This window comes from Leptonychotes weddellii, chromosome 7, assembly GCF_054177405.1.
Source record: "Leptonychotes weddellii isolate Sample4059 chromosome 7, ASM5417740v2, whole genome shotgun sequence".
Lineage (NCBI taxonomy): Eukaryota > Metazoa > Chordata > Mammalia > Carnivora > Phocidae > Leptonychotes > Leptonychotes weddellii.
Genome location: NC_138375.1, coordinates 39,496,494 through 39,507,932, shown reverse-complemented (window position 1 = coordinate 39,507,932; position 11,439 = coordinate 39,496,494).

Sequence of the window (11,439 nt, the reverse complement as noted above, 5' to 3'; positions counted from 1 at the left end):
AGGAAGAAGAAGATAGCAGGAAGGGAAGAATTGGGGGGAAATCGGAGGGGGAGACAAACCATGAGAGACGATGGACTCTGAAAAACAAACTGAGGGTTCTAGAGGGGAGAGGGGTGGGAGGATGGGTTAGCCTGGTGATGGGTATTAGAGAGAGCACATTCTGCATGCAGCACTGGGTGTTATGCACAAACAATGAATCATGGAACACTACATCAAAAACTAATGATGTAATGTATGGTGATTAACATAACAATAAAAAATTAAAAAAAAAAAGCCTGGTATATGGAGTCAGAAATAGGTCAGTGGTTAGACTTAACGGCCAGAGGATAAGGAAGTTTTTTTCTGATTGTTTCTATTTCCTCAATGAAGTAAGAACAATGTCAACACCTGAGAGTCATGGAGGTTTGAATCAAGAGAAGAGAAATAGTCTTCCTGAAGAATGGGAGAGCAACATGAACAAGACAAGTTATAGATTTGCCCAGCGGTGCTAGGACCCACCTGAGGTTTGTGTTCATAAATTTAAGATGCAACCAGTTGGCAAATCTGTGTATTTTTCTCTTGACACATTCAACTGCTTGGGTACAGTCTCAAAGTAGAGACAAAGGTGCATCTAACCAGTGTTAGATGTGTTATGGCTTTGAAAATTAGGCACAATACAAGGAGAGGGACAAGAGGGGTGTGAGAGTATAGCAGAAGTGACAGAAGTGACTGTCTAATCACTGGATAAAAATGGGAGTGAGGATACGAGGGGCCGAGCTGCAGATAGGTAGCAGAACAGTCCTGGTACACTAGAGGCCCTGATAATAAAGATCTGGTACAGTCTGCAAACTAGAGGACAGAGGATGGACCAATAGGAGTTTGTAAGCCACCCAGAGAACAGGATGCTTGCAGTAGAAATTTTGAAGGTGGTGAAATCTTTGGTGATGACAAAGTCTAGGGTATGATGAGGGCAGTGGGTGTCTAAGGCAGGGTGGAAGGTAAACTATTTAGAAGCAGTGACCTGCAGAGGAAGTAGTGACCTCAGGAGAGCCACATTTTAATTAGAGCAAAGAGGTGAAAAGAACACTGCCACGCAGGGGACTTCCCTCTTCCTCAGGAAAACCTTTGCTGACCCCTTTGCAAGAGTATCTGCTTTATTACATATAAGTCTTCAGAGCACTGACTATAGTTGAAATTTTTTACTTATTTATGAGAAGCCCTGATAAATATTCATGATGTCCAACTAAGCTCATGAAAAGCAGGCACCACACTCCCTGGAACCAGTGGGTGCTCAGCATCAAGCAAAGTGCCTGGCACATGCGTACTCAACCAGTATTGGTGGCAGGAAGGAAGAAGGAAAAGAACATACTCTTAGAGCAACTGTGAGGATTCTCTGTATGAGTGGAAGAGCAGTGTATTCATCCACCCATTCATGTCTTTGGTCTTTTGTTCTTCCTAAGGAGCAGAGAGCCTGCATCACTCCAGGCCATGGGGATGGAGCTGTATTTAGGTTCCTGAGGCTGCTAAGTCTCAAGCAGCCAAAAGCTGGGTCTTGCTGCTCCTACATGCCAAAGCTGTTCTTGCTCAAGCTTCTGCCAAAGTCACGGAGGCTCCTAATCCCACACCCACAACAGTGTTTGGAGCTAAAGAGTGAGGTGTTCACCTACCTGGGGCTGGGGGCACTTCCACCAGCAGCCAGTCCCTGAATGGTGCAGCCCAAGGAATGCCCCTGGGGCTCCCAGGCAGGGCTCAGCAACTCTCCCACCAGGGCCCCTGTTGTCTGGAGGAGGTCAATAGGATCTTGTAAGTGTCTTTCCTCCCCAACAGGAGCTCCTGGGTCTAGGATCTTGTACCTTGAGACTTTTGTGGGAATTCTTTCCTTCTTTTCAGTAGTTCAAAGAATCTAAATCTGAGCTCTTCTCCATTTCTGACAGGCAAAGAGAGATGTAGAGAAGTTGTGTTAGGAGCAAAGATAATGTACCTTGATGATAATGCTTCTAATTATAAGCATAACTTTTTAAGGATCCTTTCATTCAACATTATTGAGGACCCAGGCATCGTGGGGTTACAACAATGAACATGAGACACTATTATGTCCCTGCCTCTAAGGCTCTCAGAGTTCACGGAGAAAGACATAGCTGAAATCCCAGAGAGAATGGCATGAGTGAAGTCGGTGTTCTACAAGGGTTCAGAAGAGAAAGGTATTCTTTCCATATGGTGAAAACAGGGAAGTCTTGTGTTAGAGGTAGCATCTAAGGTACTCTTTGGAGAAATGGTGTTGCCAGGGAGGACACTGAAGAAGACAGACCAAGCCTTTGTCAGCAGAATCAAAGAATCTCAGGTTTGACTTTGATCTGAGTCTGTAGAACATTGTGGAAATGAGCACCAGTTTTGGAGTCAGAAAAAACTTACTCCAAATCCCAGCTCTGCCACTTACTAGCTGTGTAACCTGGGACAAGTTACTAAACCTGTCTTAGCCTCAACTTTCTGATCTGTCAAATGGGGATAACAATAGTTTCTACTTCAGATGATTGTTGTTAAGGACCAGTTAAGTTGAGCCATGCAAAGCACTTAACACAGTGCCTGGCACATAGTAATTGTTTGCTGAAAAGGTTAGGTAATTGTAGCATGGGTCTGACTGGCTGCCCAGACAGTGAGCAGCCTAAGGAGAGTGACCAGGCCTCAGTTACTTCTGAATCCTCCCAATCTTATTACTGGGCACAAGGAGCCAGTAAAGATTTGCAAAATGAATGATTGGACAGAGGAGACATCCTGTTTATCAATCTCTTAAATTGCAGGTGAGGGAAGGTTGTTAGGGGAATGAGTATGGTTGAGTCTTAGAAGGAGTTTTAAAGAAGACTGTGTTTGTGCCAAAGATTTTTTGAGAAGATAAAATATCATCTGTCCTTTAAGGCACTGGTCTGCCTGAGGTTTGTCTCTAGTAGGGTTTGAGCATTGGCTGTAGTAGGAACAATTCAGGCATTTTATGTGAGGGAAGAGAATGTTGAGCAAGATGACCTCTAAGGTTGCCAGACGACCTGTGCTAAGACCACAGAAAAATGCGTTCACTCCCTTCCCAGCTCTGCTATTCCCACAGTAGCTGTGTGACCTTGGGCAAGCTCTTGTGAGAATAAATCCTATTGCTTTTGCAGGTGTTGAACAGATACATGACGCATTGGATATAAAGCATTGTGTGGGTAGCACTTACACCTGGGATTTCTCCCTCAGATCCTGCGCAGGACAGGTCTGAGTCTGGTGCTGGCTTCCCATGGGTCTTCTGTCACAACTTGACCCATTTTTATGAGATCACAAGGAAGGTGGAGGAAATGTTCTTTATCACTTGTCCCCAGAACACCCCAAGTTAAGATCAGGCCTCCTGTCCTGGAACCCTGAGTACAATTAGATCCAGAGTCAGCCTCTGTGCCAAGGAAACAAGAATGAACAATGGATCCAGGAGAGTCACTGCACATCAAACTCACGTCTGCTTGTGCCAGCCAGGGCCTGGAGACATAGCCTAGAGAGTGAGGTAGGAGCTAGGCCACTCCCTGCTCCCACCAGCATCACCTCACCTGACTCAGGAAACCGGAGGCAGTGCCAGGTAGAGACCAGGCACTGAGTTCCCAACACAAGGTCTGTTCTATTGGCCCACAAGCTGCACAGGGTGGGGTGGGTTACAAATCCTAGCCTCATCCCCCACTTTTTTTTTTTTTTTACAATGGTTAGCTTAATTTTATTTGCGGTTATCAGAAGCACAAATATATATAGCCATCTGGTATTTTATGAGTTTCCAGTGTTCTGATGGAGCCCATGACAGAAGGGGTTAGGCCCCTTCTTTATCCTATTCCTCCTTTCCTCCTGGCCACTTAACTGCTCCAGCTCTGGTCTACTCTCTGTAGTGTCATTTCGGTCCACATGAGACTGACTAGTTATATACTCATATCAATAATAATATCAAACTGCAGAATTCATAATCCCTCTGTATACATTTCTTAAATATGCAGGCTTTTTGTTTTGTTTTATTTTGTTTTAATAGACTTTATTTTTTTACAGCGGTTTTAAGCTCATAGCAGTATTGAGCAGAAAGTACAGAGTTCCTCTATACCCCCACAACAGATTCTCAGTCTCTCCGCTGTCAGCATCCCCCACCAGAGTTACCATGTGTTACAATGGATGAATCCACATTGACCCATCATTGTCACCCAAAATCCATAGATTACATTAGGGTTCACTCTTGGTGTTGTATGTTCTATGGGTTTGAACAAATGTATGACAGGTGTCCACCATTGTGTTGTCTCACAGAATAATATCACTGTGTTAGAAATCCTCTGTGCTCTACCTAACCCTCCCTCCCCTCACCCCTAGCAAACAATGATCTTTTTATCGTCCCCTTAGTTTTACCTTTTCCAGAATGTCATATAGTTGGAATCATACAGTAACTAACCTTCTCATGTTGGCTTATTTCACTTAGTAATATACATTTAAGTTTCTCCCATGTCTTTTATGGTTTGATAGCTCATTTCTTTTAAAGATTTATTTATTTTTTAGAGAGAGAGTGCACAAGCAGGGGGCGGGGCAGAGGGAGAGAATCCCAAGCAGACTCCCTGCTAAGTGGGGAGCCTGATGTGGGCTTAATCCCAGGACCCTGAGATCATGATCTGAGCTGAAATTACTAGCCAGATGCTTAACCGACTGAGCCACCCAGGTGCCCCAATAGCTCATTTCTTAATAGTGCTGAATAATTTTCCATTATCTGTATATACCACAGTTTATCTATTCACCTATTGGAGGACATCATGGTTGCTTCCAAGTTTTGGCAATTATGAATAAAGCTGCTATAAGTATCCATGTATAGATCTTCGTGTTGACATAAATTGCAACTCATTTGAGTAAATACCAAGAAACATGATTGCTGAATCATATGTTAAGAATATGTTTAGTTTTAATGAATCATGGAACACCACATCAAAAACTAATGATGTGCTGTATGGTGACTAACATAACATAATAAAACTCAAAACTGAAAAAAGCATAAAAAGCAAATACAAAAAAAAAAAAAAAGAATATGTTTAGTTTTGTGAGAAACTGCCAAACTGCATTCCAAAGTGGCTGTACCGCTTTGCACTCCCATCAGCAATGAGTGAGAGTTCCTATTTTCCACATCCTTGCTAACATTTGATGTTGTCAGTGTTCTGGATTTTGACCATTCTAATAGGTGTGCAGTGGTATCTCCATGTTGTTTAAATTTGCAGTTCCTTGATGATATAAGATGTGGAGCATCTTTCGTATGCTCATTTGCCTGCTGTATATGTTTCTTGGTGAGGTGTCTGTTCAGGTCTTTTGCCCATTTTTTAATTGGGTGGTTCTTTTTGTTGTTGTTGAGTTTTTTTTTAAGATTTTTTATTTATTTATCTGAGAGAGAGAATGGGAGACAGAGAGCATGAGAGGGGGAGGATCAGAGGGAGAAGCAGACTCCCCGCTGAGCAGGGAGTCCGACGCGGGACTCGATCCCGGGACTCCAGGATCATGACCTGAGCCGAAGGCAGTTGCTTAACCAACTGAGCCACCCAGGTGCCCCTTGTTGTTGAGTTTTAATGGAGGTAACAGTCCTTTTTCCATTATATCTTTTGCAAATATTTTCTCCCAATCTGTGGCTTGTCTTCCCATTCTCTTGACAAATCCACTTTGGGGGTACCTCAGTGGCTCAGTCGGTCAAGTGTTCAACTCTTGATTTCAACTTAGATCATGATCTCAGTGTTGTGAGATCAAGCCCCATTTCAGGCTCCATGCTGGGCATGGAGCCGGCTTAGGATTGTCTCTCTCCTTCTCCCTCTGCCCCTCCCCACCCACACATGCTCTCTCTCTCAAAAAAAAAAAAAAAATCCATTTTTGTCCTGTGTTTTCATCCTAACATACCTACTCAACTCAATTCCTTCTGCTCACACCCCCATCTCCAGCTAGGTCCTGTCAGCCTGCTAGTGATAGGCCTCGTGGCCATGCACTGCAGTGGGTGTCCTGGTAACTGTGCCCACCACTTCTGCCACAAGTGAGAGCCTTCAAACCTCCTCGTGAACAAGACTTCTTTGCTTTAGTTCCACTGCCATGTTTTGCCCAGTGTCCTGCCACCTTTCTTTATGTGCATTCCAGAACAAGGCCACTCAGTCATGCCCCACCAGCCAAGAACTTACTCAGTTTTTCTCTTTGCAGTTCTATCACAAAAGTAGTGTCCTTTTTTTCACTTTCCACACACAATTTTAAAAATAATACTAAGTATGCTGTTTAAACTCATTTTTAAAAACGTATTTATACATATAACATTTATAAATTATTGTATATAATGTTTACAAATACATAGAAAAGGTCTGGATTTGAGCACACCAAACTGTTACAAGTAGCTACTTTTGAGGAAAGAAGTAAGGAGAATTAAATTGGGATGAGGCAGGGGAGGATATGAATAGGGATGTTCCTTTTTTCTTTACATATTTCTATACTATTTAACCTTTTTATAATAGGCATTCATCACTGCTGTATTTTTTAATTAAATGGAAAGCAAGTCATATTCCTTGTTATAGTTCCCTGAAATTCTGATAAGCCCATAGGAGTATGAGCCCCTGTACTCCTGGTAAAAATCACTGTACCAAGGGGTAGCATGCATGAGGATCTTCATCACTAGCACAAAGACCAGCAATTTGTGTGCTCTCAAGGAAGCAGCAGGGTATAAAAGGAAAATCACTGTGGTGGGAACCAGGACACATGAGGTCAAGTCTTGACGCTGCCCCAGCTCACTGTGTGACTTTGGACATGTGCCCTGCCCCCTCTGGGACTAAGTGTCCCCATGCATTCAGTGAGTACATGTGACTCATTAATCCACTTGGCCAACAGCTCCAGGAGGATGGCGCCCTGTGTCTCTTATTCAACAACATGTACCCTAGTGCCTTGCACAGCTGCAAACACTCAGTGGCTACTCACTAAATGTTTAGTGAGTTGTAAATGATTTTTGGAACCCTTCAGGGAAGACGAGGAGGCAGAGTGGGCACCAGTGGGTGTTGGTACCCATCATTTCTGCCATACATCTACCATTCATCTTTCCATTCAGCTTTGTGCTAAAGAAAGACCTGCCTTGCTTTCTTCCCACAATACACTTCTGAACCCAACAAAGACCCATTTCCTGTGCTCTCTCCCTTAGACTTAATGAGCTCTTTATGAACCATGGGGGTATGATGATGCGGCGCTGGCGGCCAGCCTCTGTATCTGACTCTGGGACCATGGCCCCTGGGGGAGGTACCTTGTCTTTTGCTTGCCTGGAATGGGGTAGGATGGTGAGTCCCAATGAGGTCCCAGAGAGCTTCTGGCCCAATGTTGATATCTGTCCCTCTGGAAACATATACCTAATTAATATCAACACTTTGGGATGTCCTAAAGCAGTTCTCAAAGTTGGTCCCCAATCCAGCTGCTGCATCAGTGTCACCTGGAAACTTGTTAGAAATGCACATTTTTTTGGCCCCATCCCAGACCTACTAGTCAGAAACTCTGGGGATGGGGCCCAGCAATTTATTTTAACAAGACCTTCAGATACTTCTGATGCACGTGAAATTTTGAGAAACTCAGCCCTAAAGAAATGACTGTGCTGTGTTGACTGTAGAAAGCTTCTAGGAGCAAATTAATATATAAAAAATTGACATTTCCCGTGTTTAACTGGAGAATTTTCTTCAATCCTAAAAGGAAGATAGCAATGGAACAATAACCAAGACTCAAGGCTTGCACATGGGTCCAGATGGATTCTTATAGGTTCCGAGCCAGGAGCTTCTAGAACCCAGTCCCCTAAAAGTACAGATGGAGAAACTGAACCTTCAAGACAGGGAACAACTTGCCCAAGGGTACACAGTGAATCATAACAGACTGAAAACCACAACTCTAGGCAAACGTGTTATATATAAATGCTGTCAGCTCTTAGTGCTCCCAGGAAAAAGAATAACTGCTAGTTACTCTGAGTGTAGATGAACTGATTCTTGGTGGCTAGAGTTTGGAGTCACCTGTCTTGGCAGTGAGGGGACATTCTGAGAGCAGAGCTATATTGCCTTTGCCAGCTTTTCTTCCTCCCCCTTATCCCACTGCCCACTATTCCATAGTCATTGGAATTCAAAAGTTTAAATGATGAAGCTGTTGGATACTGCTTTCACAGTGTGAAATAAATCACTCTCAATTCAGTGGATGTTATGCTGGTGTAAAACCTTTACTGGCAATCATTTGTAAGAAATACATTTTGATATCCCATTTTGATGTAATTGTGATTTGGGGTACTCTGTGAACTTCTTTATTCAATGCTATTGGTTCTGTAAATCGGGAACTTGGATAAACAGAAAGAGTATGGGTGCAAGGCAAGCTGGGACCAGGGTGTAGGATGTGGGTGGTTGGAGACCCTCCATCTCCAATGGTTGCAGTAACCAGGGCTCAGAAACTAGAAGGTGCATGTAAGCAGAAAGGGGTCAGGCTGAGGAGGCCTTGGGCGAGTCTGAGATGGCTCATGACCCTGAACATCAGGGGATGCCAGCCAGCACACAATGACTCAAAGCCAGATGGACTCCATCTACTTTCTAGAAGGTAAGTCCATTCACTGAGAAATCAGGGTCCCATTCACTCATTAATTCATTCACTCAGTCACTGAACAAGTATCAGCTGAGTACCCACTCTAGACCCAGGCACCGTGCTAGGTGCTAAGGAGACAAGGGTGAATAATACAGCTATGATCCCTACATTGATGGAGTTTTATGATCTATCAGTAGAGACTGAAAATAAATAAGAAAAGAAGTATAATTATGAATTAGGATAAGAGTTATAGGGAATTGGGGAAAACCTGTCTAAAGAGGTGAGGTTTAAGCTAAGATCTAAAGCACAAGTAAAAGCAACCACTTGAAGAGGTGTGGGAAGAGCTTCCTTAGGGAATGGTATTGCAAATGGCCATGAAGTGGGAAGAGCTCAGAGTCCAGAAGCTGGCGAAGCATTCCGAGGAGGAAGAGATATAGAAGGAAAGAATAGAAAGGCAGTCAGGAGCCAATCATGTGTCAGAATGTTATTTCAAGAGCAGAGAAAAGCCCCCTCTTTAAGCAGAGGGGCATGATAGAACCAATAAATTTTGCGGGGGAAGATTTTATTTATTTATTTGTCAGGGAGCATGTGCACAATCAGGGGGAGTGGCAGGCAGAGGGAGAAGCAGGCTCCCCACTGAGCAAGGAGCCCAATGTGGGACTCGATCCCAGGACTCTGGGATCATGACCTGAGCCGAAGGCAGATGCTGAAACAATTGAGCCACCCAGGTATCCCTAGAATCAATAAATTTTTAAAAGACCACTGGAGCTGCTGTGTGGAGCACAGATTGGAGGGATAAAGTGGAAGCAGATTCATTCCATGGGAGAAGGGATGGCCCATACTGAGCAAGTGTTCAGTGTCCAAATCAAGTCAGTTGGAATTTGCAGGGGGACAGAGACTTCCTTCTCCAAGCACATGAGATTGGATAGCAGGTTTTGGGATAGGAAGGCCAAGGCAGGTCCTCTTGACTCCATAACTATGTGGACACAAAGGTTCTGGCTGAAAACATACCTGGACACAGGTGTAATGAGCCTGCCAGGGTCATTCCTGTCCCTTCTGGAGCTGGAGGAGGTTTGAGGCTGCTGCAAGACTTCCTTGCCATGGCTGTAGGGTAGCAAGGGCTCCCACGTAGGAGAGGTGAGGCAGGGGCGGATAACACAGCATATTAGGTGGCCCCATATTCTCTCTGCCTTCCTTCTTTTTATAACAAATAATCTCCTCCCAACACCCGGGTACATCGTGTTCTTCTTCCTGGTTGTGGATCACCTGGGCTTCTGTGCTTTCCTTCTGCTTCTGACAGATAACTATAAGCAGGCAGAGCCCTGGAACAGAAACACAGATGGCAAGAGATAGCCCAGCTTAAGTTTGAGCAGCTTTCTCCAAATCAACCAAGTTAGTGAAAGCTTAAACAATTCAGCCTTTGCTTTGGAATTTCCAGGTCCCTACCTCAGAGCAGTGACAGATAAAACCAAGCACACCTTGAAAATATTCAAGGTTGTTCTCTTGGGGAGGATATTATTCTAAACACCTTAATCTGGCTCACAAGACTCTGGGTCACCTGGCACTCACCTACCCTCCAGCCTGATCTTCCACTTCTCTTCTATATGTGCCGTATGCTCCAACACAGCTGTGCTATCTACTGTTCCCAAATATATCCTGTCTTTTCCCACCCCTGAGTCTTTACTTATGCTATTCTTCCCACATGCAATGTCCTTCCTCCTCCACACATCTCCAGGCATCTCAATCACACCCATCCTCCTCTGGGTATCAGTCCCTGATCCACACAGCAGAATTGCTACCTTATTTTTCCCTTCTCATTTCAACTATATACATCTATATATACATATCTATATATACACACACACGTGTGTGTGTGTGTATATATAGATATGTATATAGCTTCCCTTAAATATAGTTCTCTGTCCACATTCCTTTTTTTTTTTTTAAGATTTTTTTTATTTATTTATTTGAGAGAGAGAGAATGAGAGAGAGAGAGCACATGAGAGGGGGGAGGGTCAGAGGCAGAAGCAGGCTCCCTGCCGAGCAGGGAGCCCGATGCGGGACTCGATCCAGGGACTCCAGGATCATGACCTGAGCCGAAGGCAGTCGCTTAACCAACTGAGTCACCCAGGCGCCCTCCACATTCCTTTTTTATAACTAGCTTGTGAGCTCACTGAGATTAGGATATTTCCTCTGGAACTATTAAAACAAAGTATCTGCTCATAAATATTTGTTAGGTGTGTATTTTCAGTACATAGTTCTTCAGGCCCTAGTGGTGAAACAAACTCAAGTGATACAGCTTGCCATAATGGCAGGCTACAAGGTACTGTGTACATTTAGGTCTCACTTTTGTAAATATCTATGTCTGCCTGTGTATATCTACAAATGTCTAACTATATGTAGTATCTACTCTAAAATAGTAACAGCAGTCACCTCTCTGAGATGAACCTACAGGTGTATCTTTTATCTTCATTTTTATATTTTTAAAGATTTTATTCATTTATTTGTTAGAGACACAGAGAGAGAGAACACAAGCAGGGGGAGCGGCAGGCAGAGGGAGAAGCAGGATCCCCACTGAGCAAGGAGCCCGATGATTCGGGACTCGATCCCAGGACCCCCGGATCATGACCCAAGCTGAAGGCAAACGCTTAACCAACTGAGCCACTCAGGCATCCCTTATCTTCATTTTTAAAACATTATGATTGATTTTATCCTGTCAGAACACAAAACCAGCACAGCTCTTTCGTAAACAAGATCAAACCATAATATAAACATTATTGAATTAAAGATCCCTATAAATCTCTCCCCTGCAAAAACACACCATTAAAAGTTATATGAATTGTTTTTCAAGTTTTTTTATGAATATTCAAATATCCT